Source organism: Jaculus jaculus, chromosome 5, assembly GCF_020740685.1.
Source record: "Jaculus jaculus isolate mJacJac1 chromosome 5, mJacJac1.mat.Y.cur, whole genome shotgun sequence".
In the NCBI taxonomy this organism is placed as follows: domain Eukaryota; kingdom Metazoa; phylum Chordata; class Mammalia; order Rodentia; family Dipodidae; genus Jaculus; species Jaculus jaculus.
This window is the reverse complement of record NC_059106.1, coordinates 77,712,052-77,739,875: the sequence shown is the minus strand read 5'-3', so window position 1 is coordinate 77,739,875 and position 27,824 is coordinate 77,712,052. Positions and strand designations below refer to the sequence as shown.

Below are 27,824 nucleotides of genomic sequence, written 5' to 3'. Positions count from 1 at the left end.
AAGACCCTTTTCTCAATAACAATTGTGCTTTCACCTCACTGAAATACCAGGATGTCAAAAGTAGCCAATGCACATCGAAGATAGGACCCCCCCACACCCTCCCACCCTGCCTCAGCCCCCTCCCTGCTCTGAAAGGACAAAACTTTCAGTGACAAAGAGTCTGTTCACGAGGGTGGTCATGAGCAAACTACTTCAACAGGGTTGTCACCCAGAGCCATCCTCTACCTGCTGGCCACATGGCTGGCCTCACCCACACTGTTCCTAGAGCCAGGGGTGAGTCATTGACCTCCACCTGTCATTACTCACTTGACGACACAAAACCAAGAAGCAGGGAGTGATTCCGCAGAGCTGCATGGGGCTCCCAACGTGAAATGAGGCATGAAGCTGGCCCAAGGAGCCCCCATCACCTTTCCTGGGGCATCCTGTCACCACCAAAACAGATGCAGAGAGTCAGCATGTTTTTAGGAAGCTGCATAGACTGTCACGGGCCTTGGGCTTCCTGAAATCCTGACACATTCCGGTGGAGTGATCAAGCCTTTCAGTTCTATCACACCAGCGTTTAAATATCACACGTTCCAATTCCTGTTGATTTTACATCTCACGCCTACACAGGAAAAGAGTGCATGCTAATTAGAAGAACTAGAAAATCTGGCAAAGAACTGACCACAGATATACTAAGATTATGTAACATTCATCAAAAGTGTGGAAGTAAAGACAGAGAGATGACAAGGAGAGTCTCTCTCACATACCCAGGGGTGAGCTGACAAACACTGAACAACAGATAGGGAGTGGAAAGAGATCTGGCTCTCAGAAATTGTCCATTTCCATGATATAAAGCTTGCCTAAAGCTCTCCTGGCATGGCTAAGTACAGAGTTGGAAGGAGAGCTAAACAGTCATCAGTCACAAGCAGGGATGAATGAGCCAGCTGCAGTACAGCCCCTGGATGGAGCATGGTTAAAAGTGGTGCTACCCTGGGTGCCTGCTACAAGCCTGGCATTGTGCCAGCTGCTAGAGATAAGTAAGAGATGAAAAAGAGACTTGGTCTTTGGGGTAGTTTGTGTACCCCCATCGTCTCATGTGTTTGTGATTAAGCCTCTTGCTCAGTCCCCAGTTTTCTCATTTGAGAGTTGGAGCCTTGCTGGAGGAGGTATATTGTTTGGGTTGGGCCTTAGGGTGTTAGACCCCAGCTCCCTCTTTGCCAGAGCTAACTCATTCTTGCTGCTACTTCCCAGCTGCTGTGTCAAGAGGTGATGCCCAGCCTCTGCTCTGCCATGCCATGACGAAACTTCCCCAGCAGACTTTAAGGCAAAATAAACGCTTTCCTTCCATAAGCTGACTCTGGTCAGGTGTTTTGTCCCAGCAACAAGAAATTAACGGCAACAGTCATCACCCTCTTGGAGCACAGTTAGAGGGAAGGTAAACATCTGATCTTAAAAGAATGAAGCCAAGCAGGCTGGGGCACAGCTGTAGTCCCAGCACTCAGTAGGCAGAGGTGGGAGGGTCAGGAATTCAAGGTCATTCTTGGCTACAGAGAGTACAAGGCCAACCTGAGCTACACGAGACCCTGCCTCACAAGTCACTGTCAGAATCCAAAGGATATTTTGAAGCATCTTCAGTGTAGAAGGGGAAGAGGGGTACAAACGTGACAGGATGTAAAGCCCTGCGGTAAAAGAAGTGGTGCCCATCACGAAAGAATATCTAGGTGTGGTCATCGCCATGTCCTCCAGGGCCAGCAGCACCTGGTGGAGCAGCTCGAGCTGGAGGCCACAGGCGTGGAGAGGATCAAGGCCTCCCAGCGCTGCAGAGCTTCCTCAGTGCTGCACGCGGAATGCCGGCAAGGACGCCTGCTGGTTGGTGTCCCAGCTGGAAGCAACCCCTTCCGGGAGCCCAGGTCCTGTGCTTAACTCTGAAAACTGTAAGGGAAGAAGTTCACTGAAGACTGCCTTCAAGCCCCAAGCGATGAACGAATGCCTCCAAGTCTCAAGTAAACAGCTTTCTTTAGCCAGATGACTTAGATATTTCAGACCTTCTCTGGCCTGGTCCTATAGGCAAAATTCTACACAAATTAACAATTTTTCTATTCAAATAATGAAACCAGGTAAAAGGGTTGGGTGTTAAAATAATAAATGGCTTTGTTCTTTTGCTGAAGTACTTTGTATTAAGACAAACAAAAACCTTACCACCAAATACACTAAAATGCACCTCTTTCATAAGTGAAATGCTGTGCTGCTCTGCGTGGAGTGTCACTGACGTTCTATTTACTGGATGTTTACCTTTTTGGAAGAAAGCGTTTTTACTAAAATAATTGAGTATATAATTTGTTGTTCTGAAGAGTTTCATACTATATTCTTATTTATTGGTTTTTTGTTTATTTGAGAGCAACAGACAGAGAAAGAGGGAGAGAGAGAGAGAGAGAGAATGGGCGCACCAGGGCCTCCAGCCACTGCAAACGAACTCCAGATGCATGTGCCCCCTTGTGCATCTGGCTTATGTGAGTCCTGGGGAATCAAGCCTCGAACCAGGGTCCCTAAGCTTCACAGGCAAGCGCTTAACCACTAAGCCATCTCTCCAGCCCGAGTTTTATACTATAATAAAATTTGTTCTTAGGGATTTAGAATTATTAAATGAAGAGAAGGAAGTAAAAAATTGCAGGAGGATAACAGGCCTTACTAATCAAATGATATCCTGATTTTCTAAATGAGAAGATTTTCATTTCTGAATGAGAAACCTGTTTTTTGAACACTAAACTTAAAAGATGTTTTTTATCAGATTTGTTTGAAAGGATAATGTTATATGTTAGGTTGTCCCTTCTTACATATGATGTAAATCGATCTGTTTTTGAAGTTTCTTTATCGTTTTGCTTGTACTTTTAATGTCCTTAAAAATACTTTTCATGGGCTGGAGAGATGGTTTAGTGGTTAAGGCATTTGCCTGCAAAGCCAAAGGACCCTGGTTCAGTTCTCTAGGACCCACGTTGGCCAGATGCACAAGGGGGCGCACGCGTCTGGAGTTCATTTGCAGAGGCTGGAGGCCCTGGCGCACTCCTTGTCCCCTCCCTCTGCCTCTTTTGCTCTCATAAATAAATAGATGTTTTAAAAGTCTCCATAGTTTAAAAAATATACTTTTCATGTCCTTAAAAAGAGTTTAAAATGTGACCTATATATAGAACATTGTAAATGGTTAAAAACAAGTCATGTGCAAAGATAACAACCTTAAAAAAAAAAAAAGAATATCTGGGTGTGGTTATCTTTGCCTTCTTTTCTGTATTTCTTACCTATGAGGGCTTCAAACAGAAAACCAGATGCATCCTGGACTCTGCAAAGAGAATTAGGATTTTTTTTAATTAATTAATTTATTTATTTATTTGAGAGCGACAGACACAGAGAGAAAGACAGATAGAGGGAGAGAGAGAGAATGGGCGCGCCAGGGCTTCCAGCCTCTGCAAACGAACTCCAGACACGTGAGCCCCCTTGTGCATCTGGCTAACGTGGGACCTGGGGAACCGAGCCTCGAACTGGGGTCCTTAGGCTTCACAGGCAAGCACTTAACCGCTAAGCCATCTCTCCAGCCCGAGAATTAGGATTTTATTATCAGGAGCACAGTGCCAGAAATTGTTAATGCTAGCCAAGCATGGTGGCACATGCCTTTAATCCCAGCACTCGGGAGGCAGAGGTAGGATTTTCAAGAGTTTGAGGCCGCCCTGAGGCTACATAATGAATTCTAGGGCTAGAGAGAGAGCCTACCTCAAAAAAAAAAAAAGGAAAAAGAAATTACTAATGTTGTTTTTCTATTTCCTAAATAAGCTTCTATGTTGAATTCCATGTCTGAAGCAAGAGCTGCATGGTGCAAGTTAAGTAGGTGTGGTGGTTTGAATCAGATGTGTCCCCCCCTTAAACTTGCGTGTGGTCTCCAGCTTGGTCCCCAGCCAGTGGCAGTTTGGAAGGTAGAACCTTGCTGGAGGAAGAGTGTTGTTGGAGGCAGGCTTAGGGGTGTTATAGCCAGCTCCCCCTTGTCAGAGTTGGGCTCACTCGCCTGCTGCTGTTGTCTACCTAATGTCAGTCAGGAAGTAGTCCAGCCTCCACTCGACCATCTTTCCCCTGCCATCATGGGGCTTCCGCTCAAGACTGTAAGCCAAAATAAGTCCTTTCCTCCCATCAGCTGCCTTTAGTCAGGCTTTTTATACCAACAATGAGAAGGTAACCATAACAGCATGGAAATGCAGAAGCCATGCTACAGGGCTTGGGGACACTGCTAAAGGAATGTGTCTCTTCACAAAAGTCATGGACCTTTGGTGGGTTTTGAGCAAGGGAGGTAGATTTTAGGAATGACTTTGGGAGACAAATCTGGAAAGGGAAGGGGAGAGGAGGGCCAAATGGGGGTTGATGCCCTTCAGCCTCACTTTTGTTTTTTGCTTTTTTTTTTTTTTTTTTTTCAAGGTAGAGTCTCACTCTAGCCCAGGCTGACCTGGAATTTACCATGTAGTCTCAGGATGGCCTCAAACTCATGGTTATCCTCCTACCTCTGCCTCCCAAGTGCTGGGATTAAAGGCGTGCACCACCAAACCTGGCAGCCGTGTGTGTGTGTATGTGTGTGTGTGTGTGTGTGTGTGTGTGTGTTCTACCCGGTATGTGCCAGCATTCCTGCTGAACTGTGAAGGTTTTGAGCCTGAGTTCAAGCCAGACTGAGGGCTCTGATTCCCCTCGCAATGGCATCAGTGAAGGGAAAAGGGGGCTCTGTCTACTTGTTGAAGAAATTTAAAAATAGAACTATATTTTGAAGGCCAACTTGTAGAAATAGTCTAAATGTCTGCTGTTGGGGTGGGGGGGCTCCATGGTAAGCAGTTAGTTAGTTTCTTGAAATAGGCAGGCAGGATGGTCTGCACTAGAGAGAATTCTTATCTCTTACCTAGACCTGTGTGGTAGTTTGAATAGATGGCCCCCAATATATGCAATGTTTTATTACAGTTTATAATTCAGATCTGCAGCCAACTTGCTGGAGGAGGCAAATCTTAGGGTGTGGTGGTGGGCTTGAAATTCTGATCTAAAGATATACAAAGTGCTTAGTTCTGCATAGAGTTCCTGCAGTGTGCTCTGTGACTTTTGGCTTTTGGTTTGTGGCTTCTCTTTCTCTCTCTCTCTCTCTGCTTGGACCTGTGAATGCAGGCCAGCTTCTTCTGCCATTATGGAACTTCCCCTGGATCTGTAAGCTTCAATAAATACCCCTTCCTCCATAACTGTGCCTGGTCTGGAAGTTCATCTCAGCGAACCTGAGGCTGTCTGCTACAACCTGTTTCTCCACAAACAACCTGGACCCTTCCTGGGAGGGAGGTCTTTCATAGGATTTAAACATTGTGGTTAGTCAAATTTAGCCCTGGGAACTTGGTGACAGGGCTAACCTCTTCCTCAGACAGCCCTTAGTACTAACCAACCAGTTGTCCCTCTGGTTCACGTGATCCAGAAGACAGCCCACCACTAACAGGTTATAAATACCTTTGCAAGAGGAGGCCAGGCTCTCTGACCTGCCTGATCACTTGGGAACTTCTAGCTGCTGGTGAGTTTCCCCTTGGTTCAGGCCCAGCCAGGCTGAGCTAAGGACAAAGCCCCACCTCCCATCCAGCCCTTACTATCTACATGGGTTCTTTATCCCCTCCAGCTCCCCACATGGCAGGAGCTCCTTGAACTTTCTTTTCTCTTTTCTTTCCATGGTTTTTCCACGCCCTCCTCCTGGGATCTCTAGCCATGTGGGTGTCTTTCCTTGGTTCTGTACTTCCCTCTATAAATAGAATAATTTAATAATTATCCTTCTCAATCTTTGCTGAGTCAATTCCTTGATTAAAAGTAGACATAGAGCTAAGGTTTAAGGATCAAGGACTTTCCTGAACCCTTAGCACCCGCTACATTAAAAGATGAGTTCAAGCATGTGATCCTTCCTTCATCCATACATGGAACATTGTGCAGTACTTAGAATGAGGAGGGGGATATAAGAGCAAACAAGCAGGGTGCCGTACACCTGTAATCCCAGCACTGGGAAGTGGGAGCAGTAGGATTAGAATTCAGGCCATCCTCAGCTATATAGTGAATTGATGCCTGCCTGGGATACATAGGCCCCTGCTTCAAAAAAATCTGAAAATGCCAGGTGTGGTGGTGCACACCTTTAATCCCAGCACTTGGGAGGCAGAGGTAGGAGGATCACTGTGAGTTCAAGGCCACCCTGATACTCCATAGTGAATTCCTGGTCAGCCTGGGCTAGAGTGAGACCCTACCTCGAAAAACCAGAAAAAAAAATCTGAAAATTATTTCTTTAATATTTTTATTTATTTATTTGAGACAGTGAGAGAGAGAGAGAGAGGTACACAGAGAGTATGGGTGAACCAGGACATCTTGCCACTGCAAACAAATTCCAGATACATGCACCACTTTGTGCATCTGAATTTATGTGAGTACTGGAAAATCAAACCTGGGCCATTAGGGTTTGCAAGCAAGTGCCTTTAGCCACTGAACCATCTCTCCAACCCCTAAAGATAATTTCAAATTGAAGATGGTGGCTTTCCTTGTGGGGGGGGGGGGAATATGGGAAACTTCACTTTCACAGGAGTCTGCTGTGATGAGTAACAGACGCTGCCACAAGGAGTGACAAGGACAAACAGCTGGAATCCTGAGCACCTGTGACTCTGGCTAAGTCTCTCATCATCTCTGGGCCTCAGGCTCATTGGCAAATGGTTAGAGGCCAGAATCACTCTCCTTGGCAAAGCTAGGCAAGCGCTCTATCCATGGAGCTGCATCAGCCCTCAGGTTCTCGGTTTTTGACATTGTATTACTTTCTTGTTGCTGTGAAAAAATAAGAAGCAATTTAAGGAAAGAAGGGTTTATTTTGTCTCGCAGTTAGAGAATACAGTCTGTCATAGTGGGGAAGCTTGTTGGCAGGAGCTTGAGACAGCTGGTCACATTCAGTCCGCAGGGAGAAAGCATAGAGAGCCGTGGTATTGTTCAACTTGCTCTCTCCTTTTTATTTAGTCCGGGACCCTAGTCCATAGAATGGTGTTACCCACCATTAAAGTTGGTCCTCCCATCTCAATTAATCTAATCTAGATCATCCCAGAGATTTGCATGCTATGTGATTCTAGATTTAATCAGATTGATAATTGAGATTAGCCATAATAGACATAGAAAAATTTCCTAGACAAGCATACCTATGGTTTTCCCAAGTTCAGAACTTCCCAGTGAATGGACTACTGCTCTGATCTATATACCACCTCTGTTTAATCTTCAAATATCAATATTCTGCTAGCTCATGCATGGAAAGCATGAGTCAGGAAGGTCACAGGTTGAAGGTCAATCTGGGCTACATAGGGAAATGCAATCTGAATAAGATAAAAATAAGTAAGAATCTTTGGCAAATAAAGTAATAAAGCCGGGTGTGGTGGCACACGCCTTTAATCCCAGCACTCGGGAGGCAGAGGTAGGAAGATCACCGTGAGTTCGAGGCCACCCTGAGACTCCATAGTGAATTCCAGGTCAGCCTGGACTAGAGTGAGACCCTACCTCGAAAAACAAAAAAATAAAAATAAAAAATAAAGTAATGAAAGTGAGGAGTGTCCTATCATATCCATTTTCTTCTATATTACAATTATCTTTAATACATTTTGGATTAACTTTTAAAATATTTATTTGGGGAATTTTCAAATACAATTTGTTTTTGTTGATTTCCATCCTCCCTCCTAGGCCGCTCCTGCCCGATTCTCCTCCCCCTCTATTTTCCCTCCAGTTTGCACGTGTGCACATACACAGTGGAACTCTATTCGACAGCTTGTCTGCACGTGTGCATGTGCACAGTGGGACTCCATTTGGCAGCGTGTCTTGTGTGTGCACGTGCGCACATACAGAGTGGAACCCTATTCCGCAGCATGTCTGCACATGTGCATATACACATTGGGACTCTATTTGGCAGTATGGCCAGATGAAATTATAACATTTGCAGGAAAAACATGGATGGATCTGGAAACAATCATTAAGTGAAGTGACTCAAACTCAGAAAGAGCAAAGCTGCATGTATTAACATTTCTCTCTAGAGAATCATTAGGAATGCATGGGTGTCTGTGGGCTTCATTTATTCCAATTAATCATGATGATTAGATGCTCAAATTGTCAAAACCTGAGAGAAGGAAGCTTCTCTTGGCCCTTTCTGCCCCTACACACCTGGAATTACCCTAGGGTCTGGAAAGGCAGCTCATCCAGGCCTCTGGCTCTTCTTGGGTCTTTGAATGGGAAGTGATACCCAGACAGCAGATTGAGGTTTCTTGTCTCTGAGGCGCTGGGATGCCACTCAATATATAAGGTGATTGCCATGCAAGCCTTTGTACCTCAGGTCTGTACACTAGGCCCCATATAAAACAAACAAACAAGGTTGGAGCCATAGCCAGCTCTATAATCCCAGCATGCAGAGGAAGGTGGGAGACAGGGAAAGGAGAACTTCCCAGAAGTCTGAGGGCCAGTTGGCCTGACAGATACAGCAGTAAAGAACTGCCAGTGAGAATTCCTGCCTCAAATGAGGGGAAAGACAAGGACAGGCCCCAGAGAGTTATCCTCTGACCTCCGCAGGGGCGCCATCTCGTGCACACACACAGACACACACATATGCACACACTGAAAATAGAAATAATAAATAAATAAGTACAAGTGTTTCTGTTACCACTGGGCCACAGTGATACACCAGGCTTGTGAACATGCTTCTAAGGTCCAGAAGCTCACACTGGTTGGTTTGTCAGTTGAGGGTTTACAGGTGGGCACTCACTTGCTGTTCTCAACTTTCCCAACACTTTCATTTACCACAAACACTTATGAACCAAATAGATCAGAACAAATCTCAACTTCCTCTCAGACATTAAATTTTTCCCATAAAAGACATTTGAATAGTTTTTAGAAGAAAATAGAATCCTTCCTCCAACATTTCTGTTATATTGGAACAGCCTAGATTATCTGGAAAAGGACCTAGTAAATTGTTCCTTGTTTATAAGGAAAATGGACTTGAGGTCACTAGACCTCTTTATTCCAGTGTGGCCACACTGAATGCATCTCCTCCATGATTCACCTTTTTCACTTACGTATTGGGAGATGTGGCCCACAGCCTAGCTTGTTGAGGATGCTGAGCCCCAAATTCTGTTCTAAAAGCTCTGGTCATAACATTGGTGAGCCCAGTCAGAAGAAACAACACCTTTTTGACATGGATCACTCATAGCAAGTCGACCTTGGTCACAGAAGAAAGACAGAATGCCCCCACAGTTGCTGGGGTCACTTTGATTCCATCATCATCTGCTTTCTACACTAGACCATGAGGTGGAGAAATAAGATTTTGGACTCTACAGGCCCTAGAACTTGACCCTTAGCTTTGGACTACTCTGAATTTCTCTGGAAGAGCCTGACCCATTGTGGCGGTTTGATTCAGGTGTCCCCCATAAACTTAGGTGTTCTGAATGCTAGGTTCCCATCTGATGGAGATGATTTTGGAACTAATGTCTCCTGGAGGGAGTGTATTATTGGGGGTGGCAGGCTTATGGATATTACAGCCAGTTTCCCCTTGCCAGTGTTTGGCACACTCTCCTGTTCCTGTTGCCCACCTGATGTTGGCAAAGAGGTGATGTCCACCTTCTGCTCATTCCATTGTTTTCCCCTGCCTTCATGGAGCTTCCCAATGAGTCTGTAAGCCTAAACAAACCTTTTTTCTCACACACTGCTCTTTGTCGGGTGATTTCTGCCAGCAATGCAAACCTGAATGCAACAGTAGAGTTGGCACAGAAAATGGCATTGACACAGAAAGTGGCTAGACACCTGACTGTGTGGCTTTGGCCTTTTGGAGCTGATTTTCAAGAGGAATGTGGAAGGACTTGAAACCTTGGCCTAAGAGATGTCTTGCAGTTCTGTAAGTACTAGTCAGAGTTGAAAGACCTGAAGGCAGTTAAGATCTATGAACTGTGAGGTTTGGCTTATGAGGGTGAGAAAGAGCTTTGCCTGGACTAGACTAGAAGCAGTTTGTGTGAGAGGCTTGCTGTTATGACCCTGTCCTGAGAATTTGTGCAAGGTTGCATTGCATAGAAATAGACTGATGTGAGCAGAGGAATGTGGCACAAAAAGAAAAATATTTGGGATGAAACTTTTGCCCTTTAAGCTGCAATTATATGACATATTATAACCTTTGAGATTGGGCCAGCTGACCTGCACTGGGGCAACAGGAAGAAAGTAGCCTCTTTTGAAGGGGCCTGAGTGCTCAAGGAGTGTCCTGTTCATCAAAGTCTGTTTTCTTCCCCCCTGGATTAACAAACTGGCACCCCACCTGGTATTGAGAGTATGAGAAATGCTGGAAAGAGAGGGTCATTAAATTTGCAACACAGTCTTGTGTTTTGGAAACAGCCATGGGCGGTGTGAAGCAGGTTTGCTGGATGCCTGCATGGAAACCCTATGCAGCCATAAGGATGAACCACGGATTGCAGTAAAGACCCAGTGGAGATGCCAGGACCACAAGATGGCTGCTGAGGAGAGCTGCTGGCCCCAGATGAAGTTTTCCAGGACTGTGAGTAGCCTAGCTAGAGGGGCAGAATTGGAGCTTCAGAGACTTGCTGGTTAGAATTATCAGACTTGGAGATTTGTCACTGGCTAGAGTTATTGGACTTGGACCTACTGAGTTTGATGTTTGCCCTGTTTAAATCTTATATCGGTTAAATATTTCTTTGCTATACTCAATGCCATATTTTTCAGTGTGTTTATTCTGTGTCATTATGGGTTTGGGGAGGAGTTTTTTTTGGTATTATGGCTCAATTCAAAGACCTTGGATTATGGAGATGTCTGAACATCATTGGGATTGGTAAAAATTATGGGGACTTTTAAAGTTAGATGATCGCATTGTCTTTATATCATGTGTGGTTATCAGTTTATGGGGGCCAGGGCAGAATGTGGTGGTTTGACTCAGGTGTCCCCTATAAACTTAAGTGTTCTGAATGCTACATTCCCAGCTGATGGAGATTTGGGAATTAACGCCTCTTGGAGGCAGTGTATTGTTGGGGGTCTTATGGGTATTATAGCCAGTTTCCCCTTACCAGTGTTTGGGCACACTCTTCTGTTCCTATTGTCCATCTGATATTGGCTGAGGGGTGATGTCCACCCTCTGTTCATGCCATCACTTTCCCCTGCCATCATGGAGCTTCTTGAGCCTGTAAGCCAAAATAAACCTTTATTCCCACAAGCTGCTCTTGGTCAGGTTATTTCTGCCAGCAGTGCGAACCTGACTGCAACAGCCATGTTGAAGACTCTACAGACAGATTAACTGATTCGAACTACTGCATGGTGGAGATTTGGAATGCTACAGGTCAATAGCCAAAGTTATCTTGGGCAGCCTTGAGTCTGATTACAGCCATCATCACCAGCTTCTTCAAGTGACTTAACATTCTTTAGAATGATTTACCTGGGCTACACAATGAGAACTTTCTCAAAGCCAACAACAAAAATGGAGTTACTTGTGCCAGCCCTTCCAAAAGTAAATAAAGCCAGGAAGGCTATGGAGAAATGGTTCTTGTGCATGGTTACCTGACACTCAATCCCTCCCTCTAGAATTCATGGAGCTATTTAACAGGGAAGATGACTCCCTGGGGGATCTGTTTAATCGCATGTCTTCTGGCTTTGGCTCCTGCTTACATTCTCTTTTATAGAGGCGCTTCCCCTTCCAGGCTTAAACATCTGGCTCTTTTCACTGCTTCTGTCATGATACCCTGTCTCATTCTCATGTGCTACTTTTTCATCGAGCCAGAAATCCCACAAAGCTGGTTGGCTAACATCCTAATTCCCTCAAGTCAGAGGAATGTTCAAACACTAGGGAGTCAGGGCTGAAACTGACACTTGGAAGCTGGTGTAGCTAAAACCAGCAACTCCTCACTGAGACACACAGTGACTAAAAGCAGGACAAAGAGCCTGCCATCTCTGCCTCCATGTTACATGTGTGCATCTCCTTTACTCTGGCTGAAGACACAGAGTAAGTCACTGCCATTGGCCTTCAGTCATCTCGGGCTCCAGGAAGGACAGGACAGACCACATCAGAGGAGAAGGGTTACCCATGCGGGCTCAGCTGCACCCAGGAGCAGATTGATCATCCCATGAGAACTGGGTGTATCCCCTCAAATGACAACAATCGACTCTACCACCTTGTAGAACCAGAGCTGAGATGACAGTCAACCCGACCACACCTTGATCCAGAACTGATTCTTTCTGCTCAGTGCCTCAATTCTTCCTCTACTTAAACCTAAAGTTCATGTCAGAACCTACAAAGGCTGACTTGAAAGATCTCTGGGCCTATTGTCTCTGTCTTCTCTATGTGACCACAGTGAAGAAATCTCTCTCTGCTTTACACATACACACACACACACACACACACACACACACACACACACAATTCTACTTAAAAGTATTGAAGATCGGGAGGTCTAAAGCCCTGGAGGGGAAACTACTACTATTGGTTGGCTAAATGGATATATCAAGCCCACCAAACTGCTCTCTAATTACTTATATTTATGCCCATATATTAATCCTACTCCTACTTTTGGTTAAAAAAAGCTTCCTTTTCAGATAGTGGTGACTACAGGGGAGACTCAACACTCATCAAAGTGCTGAGAAGATGTGACAGTGGAGTGTTCAGCACTAAGTGAGACATCTCTATCACACCCTCCAAGGCTCAGGAACTATTCTAGAAGAGGTGGCAGGGAAAGAATATAAGGGCCAAAGGAGGCGGAGGAGTGCTTTGCAATATTGTCTTCCAGGCACAAGGGGGCCATGGTATTTATGACTTCACAGTGGCAGATGCTACCTACACAAAACCTGCATAATAGGTGAGAAAGATAATGACATCAAATAGAAGAAGGATCACTAATAAAAAAGAAAGGATTTAGCAATCAGGAGATAGGAAAAAAGGAGAGTGGTGGGAAGGGATTTATGAGTAATGGTATATTGTCTATATATATGGAGGTTGTCAATAAAATATTTTGTTTTTTTATGAGACAGCAAGAGAAAGAGAGAGAATTGGTATGACAGGGCCTCTAGGCATTGCAACTGAACTCTAGACGTGTGCACCACCTTGTGCACCTGCGTGACCTTGTGCAAATGCATGACCTTGTGAGTCTGGCTTACATGGGTTCTGGGGAGTCTCACCTGGGTCCTTAGGTTTTGCAGACAAGTGCCTTAACCACTAAGCCATCACTCCAGCCCAATAAAATTTTTTAAAATATTTTATTTATTTATTTGAGAGAGAGAGAGAGAGAGAGGAAGAAGCAGAGAGAAAGAATGGGCACACCAGGGTCTCCAGTCACTGCAAACAAACTCCAGATACATGCACTCCCTTGTGCATCTAGCTTATGTGGGTCCTGGGGAATCGAACAGGGGTCCTTAGGTTTCACAAGCAAACATCTTAACTGCTAAGCCATTTCCCCAGCCCTAAATTATTATTTTTTTAATATTGAAAATCCACCAAGAAAGAAATTGTCAGGACAAGTTGAAGGCAATGCAGGAGCCCAGGGAAGCAAGGGACACATGGAGGCCATGGCTGTGGGAGCTCTTGCAAACCTGGGAAAACCAATGCACACCTCAGGTTAAGTGTCTCCGTGCCTGGCTGCCCTTGGTCTGGGGAGATGGCTCAGTGAGGAAAGCAATTGCGTTCAAGCATGAGGACATGAGTTTGGATCCCCAGAACCCATGTAAAAGCCAAGAGTGATAGTGCTTACCTATAACCCCAGCACTGGGGAGGTGGAAACAGGAAAGTCTATCCAAATTGATGAACTTCACATTCACTGAAAGAACCTGTCTCAAAGAAGGTGGAGAGTGAGTGAGGAAGACACCCAGTGTCAGCTTCGGGCCTTCACACACACACACCACACATACACACACACACATACACAAACAGACTGAAAGGAAAAATAAGATAGCACAGGTTACAGAACAAGATCTGCCAAGATATCTGGAACTGGAATCATCAGCCAACACTAAGATGGTTGTACTGAATGACTTTTGAAATCAATGGCTTACATGATATGGGTGGGGAGGGGAGCTATAGAATAATTTAGAAAACATTAGAAGAATCAAACAGAACTTTTGAGAGAGAAAACAACTAAAATTAACATCCCAATGAATGCATTGAGTCATGTTAGGATATGATGACAGGAGAATTTATCGAGAGTACAACATGAGGAAATGAGGAGATGGAAGCATGAGTTGTGTAAAATATGCTAAGAGAGATGGACTATACAGACAGAGGACCTAGTAGGTGGTCAGTGTTCCCTACTCCAGAAAGAGAAAGAAGAAAAAGAATGAGGCAGAAGAAGAAATTTCAAGGGAAACAGTTGGTAATTTTTTTTTCCATTCTATGTTAACATTTTATTTTTATTATTTTTGTATTTTTATTATTTTTGTATTTTTATTATTTTTGTGTTCAGCAAATACAGTCAGTTTGGTATTATTAGGCTCATCCCTGACTTACCCTCTCCCCTTAGCCCCTCCTTGTTGAGGTATATGGGTCATGCATTGTGGAGTTAGCCCTCAGTTGTGGGTAGGATAAATGTCTCTGCATATCATGACCCAACATGTGGCTCTGACATTCTTTCCGCCCCCTCTTCCGCAAAATTTCCCTGAGGCATGTTGGGTTCATTTTTGGTCAGTTTCAGTGATGAGGTGTTGGGAGCCTCTGAGTCTCTGGCTGTCTGATTTGATAGGAGTTGATTTTTCTCTGTGTTGATCTCCTTCACCCTTATGCTGGTATCCAGTTCACCAGGAAAACAGCACCTTTGCTTGTTTCGCCAATTTTTCTTAGTTTCAGCCGGGAACAGTTGGTAATTTTTCAAAACTGATAAGCAACATCAATTTGCACATAAAAAAAGAATAAATAATAAATACACAATTAAAGCTGGGCATGGTGGCACACGCCTTTAATTCCAGCGCTTGGGAGGCAGAGGTAGGAGGATCGCCATGAGTTCGAGGCCACCCTGAGACTCCTTAGTGAATTCCAGGTCAGCCTGGGCTACAGTGAGACCCTACCTCAAAAAAAAAAAAAAAAAAAAAAAACACAATTAGACACATAGTAAAACTCACAAACACCAAAGAAAAATAACAGTAAATTTCTTCAAACCAGCCAAAGAGCTCATGACTTACAGAAGATCCTCAGACAGGCTGAGAACTGACTTTCATACAGCAGCTGAAAATCAGAACACAGTAAACCATGTCATTAATGACCTGTATAAGAATTCCTAAGCTAAACTGGACGTGGTGGCACACACCTTTAATCCCAGCACTCGCCTTTAATCCCAGCAATCGGGAGGCAGAGGTAGGAGGATCGCCATGAGTTCAAGGCCACCCTGAGCCTGGACTAGAGTGAGACTCTACCTCCAAAAAACAAACAAAAAAACAGAATTCCTAAACTACAATAATATAGTCAATAAAAATGTTTTTAAACATAAGGGGAAAATAAGGATATTTCCAAGAAAAAAACCTGACAGAACAGCAACAATGAAACTCAAGAAAATAACATAAGTGGCTGGTGCACAGTATCGAGGCAGGACCTGGAAGCACTAAACATAAAGAGAACTTGTCACTTGGTGCCATTAAGAACATTATCTTCGTGCTGGAGAGGTGGCTTTGAGGTTAAGGCGTTTGCCTGCAAAGCCAAAGAACCCAGGTTCGATTCCCCAGTACCCATGTAAAGCCAGATGCACAAGGTAACACATGCATCTGGAGTTCATTTACAGTGGCTAAAGGCCCTGGGGTGCTCATTCCCTCTCTCTCTCTCTCTCTCTCTCTCTCTCATTCTCTCTTTCTCCCCCCCCACTCTTTCATAAATATATAAAATATTTTTAAAAGCACATTATTCTCAAAAGATACCATTAAAAGAATGAAATGGCAGGAGAGATGGCTAAGTGTTTAAGGTGCTTGCCTGCAAAGCCTAACAACCCTGGTTCAATTCCCCAGTGCCCATGTAAAGCCAGATACACAAAGTGGCACATACTTCTGGAGTTCATTTGATATGGCTAGAGGCCCTGGCATGCCCATTTCTTCTCTCTCCCTCCCTCTCTCTCTCTCTTTCTGTGTGTAAGTCTCTCTCTGGTTGCAAATAAATAAATAAGTGAAATGAGAAGGGAAAAAATAGTAAAAAGACAAGCCACAGTGGGGAAAATATTTGCAACAATATAACTGACATGAGAAAAAGTGAAGTAGAAATGTGGACAGACGAATGAAGGGGCACAAGACAAAAGGGGAGAAACTGCCAAGCAAGAGCATGTGAAAAAGATGCTCAGCCCCTCTGGTGATCAAAGAAAATCTATATATTACTGCTACCCTCACTTCTGGGTAGAGAAATTTCTCTTTTCAGATGGCAGTGGCCACTAGGGTGACTCAGACATGGCCAAAGTGCTGAGAAGAAGTGACAGTGGAGTGATCATCAGTAAGACTTCTCTATCACACCCTCCAAGGCTCAGGGACCATTGCAGAAGAGGTGGTGGAAAGAATCTAAGAGCCAAAGGAAGGGGAGAGTGCTTTGCAATACTGTCTTACAGACACAGGGGCCTTGGCATTCACAGTCTCACAGTGGCTGATGTTACCTATGCAAGACCTGTATAATAGGAGGAAAAAAACTGATGGCATCAAAACAGAAGAAAGAGGGCTACAGAGATGGCTTAAGGGTTAAGGTGCTTGCCGGCAAAGCCAAAGAACCCCACGTGAGCCAGATGCACAAGGTGGCGCATGTGTCTGGAGTTCATTTGCAGTGGCTAGAGACTCTGGCATGCCCATTCTCTCTCCCTCCCTCCCTCCCTCCCTCCCTTCCTCTTTCTCTCTCCACCCATTTTTCTCTCTTAAATAAATGAATAAAATCCAAAGAGTATTTTAAAAAACAGAAGAGAGACTAGATAGAAAGAAGAAGGAGTTCAGTGGGGAAAGTGATATGAGAGGGGCAAAGGGAGGGAATTGTGATCTTGTTAAGTTGTTTATCATATGTAAGTTGTTAATAAAAAGCTAAAGATTAGGGGCTTTACTCCCTCCCGCCTTCCACTTGGTGGGAGTTCTCTGTGCTTCCTTCTCTTTCTTTCTTTAAATCTAATCATTTCTCTAAATCTTAAAAAAATGTTAAAAATTAATCAAAAAAACCCACAAATGCAAATTAAAGACACACTGTGATACTACTACAGGCCTTACCACCCAGTAATTCTACTAAACATCCATCAACAATAAAGTGGATAAATTTATTGGGTTGAATCAAATGATGGAATATTACACAATAATAGAAATACACAAACTTTTATAAGATAAAATGTAATATTGAGTTAAACAAAACCAAACCTTGGATTCAAAGATGGCTTAGCAGTTAAGGCACTTGCCTGCAAAGTTAAAGGATCCAGAATCTGACCCTTTTCAGATATACATATATACATACACACACACACACACACACACACATACACACACACACACATACACACACACACACACACACACACACACACACACACACATATATATATATATATATATAGAGAGAGAGAGAGAGAGAGAGAGAATGGACACCAGGGCCTCCAGCCACTGCAAACAATCTCCAGATACATGCGCCACCTTGTGCATCTGGCTTACATGGGTCTTGGGGACTCAAACCTGGGTCCTTTGGCTTTGCAAGCAAGCATCTTAACTGCTAAGTCATCTCTCCAACCCCCAAATATTTGTATTATTAAAGGAGATAAAATTGAACTGTATGATTAAGGAACATGAGGTTGAGTGGTAAAATTACACATGAAAGCAAAAACAGAATTATCACAAAGTTAAAGATAATTGTTTTTTGTGGGGGGGGGGAGGAAGTAGTAACAATTGGAGAAAGGACAGTGAGGAGTGTTTTGAAGGAGGAGAGGATGGAAATTGTCTTATCTGGTCAGGCTAGCAGCACACAAATGTTTGCTGTGTCCTAAATTATTAGTCTTATACTTTCATACATATACATGTGTTATACTTCATAACAAACCATGTCACCAAAAACACGATGAACAGAGGGCTGGGGAGATGGCTCAGCTATTAAAGACCAGCCTGGGTTCAATTCCCCAGTGCCCACATTGTGGTGGTTTGAATCAGATGTCCTCCATCAACACGTATGTTCTGAATGCTTGGTCCCTAGCTGATGGCAATTTGGGAGTGGACACTTGCTGGAGGAAGTGTGTTGGAGGGGGCTGGACTTAGGGCTGTTAGAGCCACCTGTAGAAACACACACATTTAAAAAATGTATCGATAGATACTAAGATCCCCATCTGTTATACAACAACCCTCTGCACTGACATCGCTCCTCCTGAGGGGAAGAGGGAGTTCAGAGGTCAATAAGTCCTAGAGAACTGCAACTTAAAAGCTCACCTGATCACTCCCCAAGATCATAGTAGTAAGCAATTATTGAGGGTCAAGTTTTACCAATGCTGTATAACAATTTTCTCTGAACTAAAATGTTCCCTCCTGAGGGAAGAAAGTCGTTAAGACTCAGGAGGCCAGCTCTGTGAAAGCTAAAACTTAAGAGTTCCCTTCCCTAAAGTTACCAAAAGGGTAAATAGAGCTGGGGAGATGGCTCAGCAGTTAAAGGCATTTGCTTGCAAAAGCCTGCCAGCTCAGGTCCAGCCTGAGTTCAAATCCCCAGTACCCATGTAAAACCAGATGCACAAAGTGGCATGTGCACCTAGAATGCATTTGCAGCAGCAAGAGGCCCTGGCACACCCATTCTCTGTCTCCTCACAAATAAATAAATTAATTAATTAAATTAAATTTTAAAAGTGAATAAACAAGCCAGGCATGGTGGAGCATGTCTATAATCCCACACTCAGGAGACAGAAGTAGGATTGCCATGAGTTCAAGGCCACTACCTAGTGAATTCCAGGTCAGCCTGGGCCAGAGTGAGAGTCTACATCAAAATAAATAAATAAATAAATAAATAAACAACTGCTTGGGGTGAGGATACTTCCAACCCTTCTTCCCCCACCCCTCCTACCCTTTCTTCCTCTCTCTCTCACACATTTAACAATCATCATCCTTTATCCACTATGAGCTTCTTTAGAAAAATCTCTTAATACCCAGAAGCCCTTAGCTCCTGTGGCTAAACACTCAGCACCCTCTGCACCTTCGTCCTTATTGATCTGGTTGGAGTGACTCATCTATGTGTGTGTGTCAGTCATCCATGCACAGTAATGCTGCATAACAAATATCACCAAGCCTAAATGATACTCAGTGTTTGTTCTCAGAAGTCTGTGGGTCTGAGGGATAGTCCTGGGCTCCTTGGGACTTGTTAGATCAGCTATGTAGATAAGTCTGGGGCTTTGTCCAGGACAGCAGGCCAGCCCAGAATTCTTCTTAGACTAGAGGCCCATGGACCAGCAAATGAACACAAAGACCATGGAGACTGGGCTCCAAATCAGAGCACTGGCATTTTTGCCACATTTTGAGCAAGGCCAGCCCAGGTTCAAGGAGAAAGAAGTCTACTTGGGCTATTTGTAGGAGAATTGAAAGTCACACTAGATGCAGGCAATGTGAGACTGGGCCTTTTTGTTTTGGCTTGGTTTCATTTGGTTTGGTTTTGTTTTTTTGTTTTCTTTTTCTTTTTCTTTCTGTTTCTTTTTAGGTAGGGTCTCACTGTAGCCCTGGCTCGCCTGAAATTCACGATGGCTTGACTTCACAGTGATCCTACCTCTGCCTCCCAAGTGCTGGGATTAAAGGTGTGCCCCACCATGCCAGCTGATTTCTTTTATTAATATCTGCCTCCCCTGGGAAGCTATAAAAGCCTAATAAGAGTAGAAACCAAGTTTATTTACTCTCTATTTTATCCTCAGTGCCTGACTTAAGTGTCTGACATATAAGCTCCCCATTAATTCTTAAGTCTGTGTTTGGTCATTCTAATATCTAAGTATGTTTCTAGTATCTCTCTTTCCTGATGGATGCCAGTCATGCTAACATGTTGGCTCCTCCAATGTGTTAAGTTTTAGTCACTATGAAAAAATACCTGAGATAACATATTATAGGGAGGAAAGGTTTATTTGGCCTCACAATTTCCAGAGTCTTCAGTCTGTAGTCAATTGATTTCATGAGAAAGAAAAAGAGAGTGGAGCTTATGAGACACAGGGCTTCCAGCCACTGCAAACAAACTCCAGACACATGCATCACTTTGTGCACCTGGCTTTATGTGGGTACTGGGGAATCAAACCCCAGCCCACAGGCTTTGCAAGCAAGCAAGCACCTTTAACCACTGAGCCATCTCCCCAACCCTTCAATTAATTGGTTTCATTAGCTTTAAGTCTTGGGCAAGGTGGAGCATCATGGCAGGGAATATGCAGTAAGGCAAAACTGCTCCCCCATGGAGGCCAGGAAGAAGGACAAGAGCTGGGTCTCAATACTCAATTAAGGGGACCCCTTCAGTGACCTGACTCATCATCCCACTGGGCCCCATCTCCTAAAAGCTCTATACTTACCAGTACTTTTTGAGGATCAAACCCTCCACACATGGGCTTTGGGGCTATCAAAAATTTAAACTTCAACTCCTAGTTTACTTTGACTGGATATCAGTTGTTGTATGAGCAAAAGTCCTTACGGGCATAACTTAGGGCTTGAATGATCCTACCTTATACTGGAGACTTACTTGCTTTTATCGCATGCTTTTGGAGCAAGGGGATTAGCAATCCAGAACTGTATTGTTTGGTCGCCTGAACTGAAATTTCTGGGCTCCTGAGATGAGCTACACTCTGAGTAAGTGCTGGTTCGGTTCTCAGGTACAATAGGCTATCTCTTAATATTCCCAGCTTTTTTACTAACCAAGAAAATTGGTCCTCTGTTGCTAGGATAAAAATTATCCTTCAACAAACATTTGCTCCTGAGATTGGGGGATGGGTCAGTGATTAAGAGCTCTTGCCACACAAGCAAGAAGGCCTGAGGCAACCTGAGACCATCCAAGTTCAATTCTGCAGCACCTACGTGAAAAGCTGAGCATGGTCACACACATCTATAAACCCAGTTGTGCAGGGCATAGAGCCTGTAGAAGCTCTGGTACTCCCTGATGAAAAAAATAATAATAATAAATGGCTGTGTGAGACGCCAAACAGAAAAATGAGCAGGAAAAGGACACCCAACGTTCTCTCTTGGCCTCTGCTCTTGTGTACACGCATCTGCACACACATTGCATCACACGCCATACCACATACTGTACACCCACATATATAAATAAGTATGTATATATTTGCTCAATGACATGCCAGCTAAAGTTAATGGTCTCCCTTCTTGGCCTTCTTGCAGTGTTTAATATTATGAGAGGAATGAAAACGCAGCAGTTTTCAAAGCTGCCTGCAGCTGGTTCTGCATTCCAGGGGCGGCAGCAAAGCTCATCTTTGGGAGAAGATTGTTCTTTTGTTTGGGAAGATGTTTTAATGAGCCTCGTGAGTATGCAAAGGTGAGCCTGAGAAATTGGTCTAGAGGGAGAGGTGGAAACGTGACGAGAGAGCAGAATTGCTAGGTGTGAGAAGGCTGACTTTCCCAGGTGCAGAGGTTGCAATGAAGATAACTAAATTTTGCTTCGTAGAGTTGGCAGCTGGGGACTTGGGACCCCAGAACTTGGGGGAAGGATCTGGGTTTGGCAGTTGTTCAGCAGGAAGGAGCTCCAAGGCCCCCGTGAGAGCCAGGCTGGTCCTGGGCGGCTGGATCTGACTGGGATCTGTGTTATATGCTCACGGCTCCTCGGTGAACCCTATAGCCCAGGGTGTGCGGGGCGGAAGGGACGAATCCACACTGGGCCAGCCTTTGCCATGTCATCCCCTCCCACGGGAGAGCAGGGGGCAACATGACAGCGTTTCAGTGGAGGATGGCAATCCCCGCACTCCAACAGCCAGAGCAGCCATTCAGAACTTGCAGCTGCAAATGATGCCCAAGCCACAGGCATCAGCCACACACATGTCCTGTCTGTACTCAGTCGCCTACCTAGTCCTGGCCTCTTTACTTTTTTATTTTTATTTTTTTATGAGAGAGAGAAAAAAAAATCGCATGCTAGGGCCTTCAGGCACTGTAATTGAGCTCCAGACACACAGTCCACCTTGTGCTCATGTGCGACCTTGCACGTTTGCATCACCTGTGCATCTAGCTTATGTGGGACCTGGAGAGTTGAACATGGGTCCTTGGGCTTGGCAGGCAAGTGCCTTAACTGCTAAGCCATCTCTCCTGCCCGCCTCTTTGCTTCTTAAGTGGCTCTTGAATGTTTTGCCTCCTTTCAAGCTTGTGCACCAAGTACTTTTACTCACTGAGCCATCTCCCCAGCTTTTGTGGCCTGTTGTGCTTTTTGACTTTGTTTTTGAGGGAGAGTCTCACTCGAGCCCAGGCTAACCTGTAATTCACTCTGTGGTCCCAGGCTAGCTTCAAACTCTCAGGGATCCTCCTACCTCTGCCTCTTGAGTGCTGGGATTAAAGGTGACTACCACGCTGGGCTCTTGCAGCCTTTTTTAAACTGTTTTTTTTTTTTTTGACAGATTTCATAATTATAGACCATAAACCATGATAATTCCCTCTCCATCCCCACCTTCCTCCTCACAAATCTATCCTTCATTATATCCCCTCCCCCTCTCAATTAGTCTTTATTTTTTTAGGTAGGGTCTCACACTAGTCCAGACTGACTTGGAACTCACTATGTAGTCTCAGGGTGGCCTTGAACTCATGGTGATCTTACCTCTGCCTCCCGAGTGCTGGGATTAAAGGCATGTGCTACCATGCACAGCTTCAATTAGTCTCTCTTTAATCTTGATGTCATCATGTTTTCCTCCTGCTATGAGGATCTTCTGTAGGTAGTACCATACAATGCAAGGTCCTGGATATCCAGGCCATTGCGTGTCTAGAAGCGTGCATTGTAAGCAGTCCTACCCTTCCTTTGGCTCTCACATTCTTTATGCCACCTCTTTCTTGTGGCCTTTTATGAGACTACGTTTTCCTATGTAGTCCCAGCCAGCCTTCAACTCACAATCTTCCTGCCCAGCCTCCTGAGTGCTGGAGTTGCAGACATGTGCCACCACACCCAAGTTACTTTGATATTTTTTTTTATTTTGTTAAATTTTATTGTCGATTTACCACTGACACACCAAAATAAATTAAAACAAAAAAGCCACTGCCCAACCCATGAGACACCACCACTCCAGGCAAACATGAAAACCAAAACCCAATCACCTAACAGTGGTGATTTCAAGGCTATGATTAAAGGAGATGTCTCAGATAAACAAAACAACACAAACAACCAAAGACAAAAATATGGTACGCTTCACGAATCTGCGTGTCATCCTTGCACAGGGGCCATGCTAATCTTCTCTGTATCATTCCAATTTTAGTATATGTGCTGCCGAAGCGAGCACAGCTTACTTTGATATTTTTAAACTGTAACTAGTATATACAATCCATGCATAAAAGCATAAAATCATTTCAGCCAGTTGACTCATGCCACCCTACTTGTCACTGTCCAAGACACTGCAGACAGGTCAGCCTTCCAGTGACACTTGGCTTCTGTCCTTCTTCAAAAAAAAGTGTGTGTGTGTGTGTGTGTGTGTGTGCATGTTCACATGTGTGTGGGCATACACGTACATGTGGCAGGTGCACATGTGTTGCACACATAAGCCAGAGGACAGCCTCAAGTATCACTTGTTTTACTTTAAGACAGAGTCTCTCACTGGCCTGGACATTGCCGATTAAGCTAGGCAGGCTGGCTAGCAAGGCCCAGAATGCACCTGTCTCCACCTCCCCATTTCCGGGATTACAAAGCATGCCACCATTCCCAGCATTCACTGTTCGTTCTTGCAGCACACCGCAAGCGTGTGGCTCACTTCTGCATCTCAGAAACAGATGTGGGGACGTCTTTGTTTCCTGCAGGTAATGTCTGTAGAGGAGGTTGTGGTGGATGAAGGTCAATGTCAGGTACTCATCTCCTCTGGAGGGTCTTCTGGGGTCTGCGTCCACAGAGATGAGTGGCCATCTGATCTCTTCTTCAGTGGCTCTCCCTTCCTCAGGCTGGGGCAAGAACCATAGACAGTAAAGTGTCCAGGACAGGGAGAACTTTTTAAAAGAATATTTTATTTATTTATTTATTTATTTATTTATTTATTTATTTATTTATTTATTTATGTTAGAGAGAGAGAAAGGGAGAGAGGGAGAGAAAGAGAGAATGGGCACGTCAGGGCCTCTAGCCACTGCAGACAAACTCTAGACACATGCACCACCTTGTGCATCTGGCTTATTAGGGAACTGAACCTGGGTCCTTAGGCTTCACAAAAAAGTACCTTAGCCAGGCATGGTGGTGCACGCCTTTAATCCCAGCATTTGGGAGGCAGAGGTAGGAGGATTGCCATGAGTTCAAAGCCACCCTGAAACTAAATAGTGAATTCCAGGTCAGCCTGAGCTAGAGTGAGACCCTACCTCAAAAACCAAAAAAAAAAAAAAAAAAAAAAAGTACCTTATCCACTAAGCTATCTCTCCAGCTCCTTCTTTTAAAAAAAATGTTTATTTATTTATTTATTTATTTTGAGAGAGGTGGAGGGAGAGAGAGAGAAAGGGGAACTGTTGAGTTACTCATGTATTCCTTTAGCGTACACTCTGTGTTGTCGTGGAGTTACATGCTTAATGCAGAGCCATAAATGAGTTCCAGCCCCTGCCTCATACGATGACCTGGCTGGCAGGAGGAGCAGGTACCAGTGAATAGCCACAGGGCAGACATGTTCTGAAAAGGGAAGTCTGGGGTTCCTGGTAAGTACGTAAGAGATGAACTTAGTGCAGTAAGGGGGAGGGGAAAGCCTGCCCAGAGGGTCAGAGTTGTCCAAACAGACTAGGGTGAGGGACCAGATGAAGCTGCTTATGGGTCCCCCTATGGGGTCTCCCCCAGCCAGTTGTACTGCATCACAGATCAATGTGGGGCACCATTGCCCGAATGCAGGTTCACTTGGGTACCTTTAAGAGCCCCAAGCTTGGCCCAGCAGGCAGATAGGCATTCTGGTTCTGAAGGAGAACCAGTGCTTACACAGACCTCGCCTGTCTCCACCCCAAAGGGACTCCTCCACTTCTGCATGGGAAACCCTTCCTGCTGCTAGAGTCCTTCACTCGGTCCTATATCCTCCAAGCTGGGGACTTCAAGATTAAGGCAGCCTCGGGAGCTGAGAGATGGATGACTGGTAAGAGAGCTTGTTGTGCAAGCATGAGGGCCTGAGAGGGCCTAATTTTCCCTGAATTCAATTCCCCAGTATCCATGTAAAACACACACACACACACACACAGCTGGGCGCGGCCATATCTATAAGCCCGGGCTGGTGGGAAGCAGACACCAGAGAATCGCAGGGATTTGCTGATCAGCCAGATCAACTGAGGAAAAGAAAAACAAAAAACAGCAGTTTAATGAGAAAGTCTGTCTCAAGGAAACAGTGGAAGAGAGATAAAGACACCTAACATTATCTCGTGGCCTCAACACATGTCTCCTGTGTATGTGCATGTACATGTGCATGCATGCACATACATGCACGTGCACACACATACACACACACATGTGCATATAAAAAAAAAAGAGTGCAGCTTCAGGGCCTGAGGATATAGTTCAGAGTGCTTGCCTGTCATGTTCAAGCCCTGGGTTCAATCCCTAGTGCCACACAAAACCACGTGTGTAATCCTAGCACTTGGGGGGTAGAGGCAGAAGGAACATTGCTTCAAGCTCATCCTCTATTACATAGTGAGTCCAGGGCCAGCTCAGGGTACATGAGACCCTATCTCAACACCAAAAATTAAAAGTAAACATAATGCAGCTTTGACTCTTCCAAAAAGACCTCTCTCCAAAGTTGGCCTTGTTCCTCTAGGTTCAGCCCTTCCTGTTCATTAGTTTGGGTGTGTTTTCTTAACTTTTTGCTTTTGTTTTTTGAAGCAAGGTTTTGCTCCAGCCCAGGCTAACCTAGAACTCACTCTGTAGCCTAGGCTGGCCTCAAACTCACAGCAATCCTCCTACACCCCCTGGGATTATAGGTAAGCTCCACCACGGCTAGCTTGGCCCTTTCTTCTGTACAGGTCAGGCAGTGAGTTTTCAGTTGTCACCATCCAACCATCTCAACTCTGCCGCCACATCACAGAAGCCACCGGGGTGACATGCACATGAGCAGGGCTGGTCCCAGAAAACCTGATGGACTAAAACAGCCACTGCATTTTTGACCCACTCCAGGGTAGCCCCAGGCAGTTCTGGGCTACAGTTGTTTTTACAGATTTTCTTTTTTATTTATTTGAGAGAGAGGGAGAGAGAAGCAGATAGAGAAAGAGAGACTGGGCATGCCAGGGCATCCAGCCACCGCAAACTAAGTCCACATGCATGCAACACCCTGTGCATCTGGCCTATGTGGGCACTGGGGAGTTGAATCTGGGTACTTAAGCTTCTCAGGTAAGCTCCTTAACTGCTGAGCCAGATCTCTCCAGCCTCTACCCCTCCCCTTTTTTTTCTACAGATTTTCAAGTCTAGCTTGCAGGCACACGCTTTCTACTTTCCTGGGAACAGAGCCTGGCCTCCTTGGGCAAGGTTAAGAGCTGCCAGGGAAGAGCAGGCAGATTGTTGAGAAGGGAAAACGTGCCGGGAGGATCCAGGGCCTCATCAAGCAGCATGGTAAGGCCTGGGGGAAGTGCTTCCAGCAAAAATGACAGAAAAGATGAAATCCTGCCTGACTCTGCTCAGAGGGAGGGAGAAAAGCCTGGGCAGCTTGGAACTAGTATCCCTCCTCTGCTCATGCTTCTCTTTAATAGACATAACTCTAGGTGCTGGAGAGATGGCTCAGCACTTGCCACATAACCCACATAAAGCTGGACAAAGTGGTTTGAGTGTCTGTGGCCCAGGGCTCCTATGGTGAAGCTGGAGGCAGAGACAGGCAAATCCCCTGGATGCACGTGGGCCAGCTAGCCTAGTGAGTGCAGCAGTGGACACTTAGAGAGCCTGCTTCAAACAAGGTGGACGGCCAGTGCGAAACACCTGATGTTGCCCTCTGACCTTCACATGTGCACCGTGGCTTATCTGCCCTCACAGATATGCACACAGGCACACCCAGGATTGAAAAAGAAAAACATTGCCCGCTCAAACACCCACCATGGCTCCCCATTGCTCTTAGAATAAAGGCTTTGTCAGACAGCACTGCTCATGTCTCATTTGTCCTTGCCACTGAAGCCCAGTGTTCCCAGATGAGTCAGTTTTAAGGTGATCCTGGCAATCCTATGCCAGTAATTGGTCTGAGGTGGGCCCATGATGCAGTCATGGCCAATGACACAAGCAGAGGCCTGTTGAGTTCTCTGATCAGAGAGAACATGGAAAGGGGCTTGTTTCTAGCCTTTTATTTATTCGTTCATGTGTGCATGTGGTTGGGGGGAGAAAGAGGCAGACAGAGGGAGTGAGGATGGGCATGCCAGGGCCTCTTGTCACTGTAAACTCCCTTCCAGACACATGTGCAACTTCTTGCATCTGGCTTTACATGGATACTAGAGAATCAAAACTGGGCCATCAGGGCTTTCAAACAAGCACCTTTAACCATTTAGCCATCTCTACAGCCCCCTGGCCTCTTTTCTATCTGGAAAATCAGCACCTAGGGATGAGATGCTGGGAGCTGGATCATTCTAACCCTATGCTAACCTCAGAGCTGGTGATGTAGATCCAGAGTCCATTGGGATCCCAGAAGGTATAAAGAAGATGAAATCCTGGTCTCTCCCAGAATGAGCAAAGTTACTAAGAATGCCTGAAACAAATCCAAATCCTGATTATCTAGGGAGCAGAAAAATGG

At 44.9% G+C, this 27,824-nt stretch overlaps 1 non-coding gene across 1 annotated transcript; it reads right to left on the bottom strand.

Moving 5' to 3' along the window:
* Positions 1-23,295: 23,295 nt before the first annotated feature.
* On the bottom strand, positions 23,296-23,402 carry LOC123461066. Its single transcript, XR_006637384.1, has one exon. It is a non-coding gene; the product is annotated as a U6 spliceosomal RNA (small nuclear RNA).
* Positions 23,403-27,824: the final 4,422 nt, after the last annotated feature.